Genomic DNA, 598 nt, shown 5'->3' on the forward strand with positions numbered 1-598 from the left:
GGATTAAGGATGGGGATCACATCTTATTGGTGCAAATCTATGTGGACGATATCATTTTTGGTAGCACCAATCCAGACTTGTGCGAGAAGTTCTCCAATTTGATGAAAGGAAAGTTCGAGATGAGCATGATGGGAGAGCTCAACTACTTCCTTGGACTACAAGTGAGACAGCTTAAGGAAGGTATCTTCATCAACCAGGAGAAATACACCAAGGATCTNGATACCTTATCCTCTTTTCTACTTCAGTGTGGGTTCACCAAAGGCCTAGTGGACAAAACATTGTTTAGGATTAAGGATGGGGATCACATCTTATTGGTGCAAATCTATGTGGACGATATCATTTTTGGTAGCACCAATCCAGACTTGTGCGAGAAGTTCTCCAGTTTGATGAAAGGAAAGTTCGAGATGAGCATGATGGGAGAGCTCAACTACTTCCTTGGACTACAAGTGAGACAGCTTAAGGAAGGTATCTTCATCAACCAGGAGAAATACACCAAGGATATGCTCAGGAAATACAACATAGAAGGGAAATCCTCAGTCAAAGTACCTATGGGAACCTCTCTACGTATCGATGTCGACAGCGAAGGTCGAGAGGTCGA

This window comes from Ipomoea triloba, chromosome 16, assembly GCF_003576645.1.
Source record: "Ipomoea triloba cultivar NCNSP0323 chromosome 16, ASM357664v1".
NCBI classification, from domain to species: domain Eukaryota; kingdom Viridiplantae; phylum Streptophyta; class Magnoliopsida; order Solanales; family Convolvulaceae; genus Ipomoea; species Ipomoea triloba.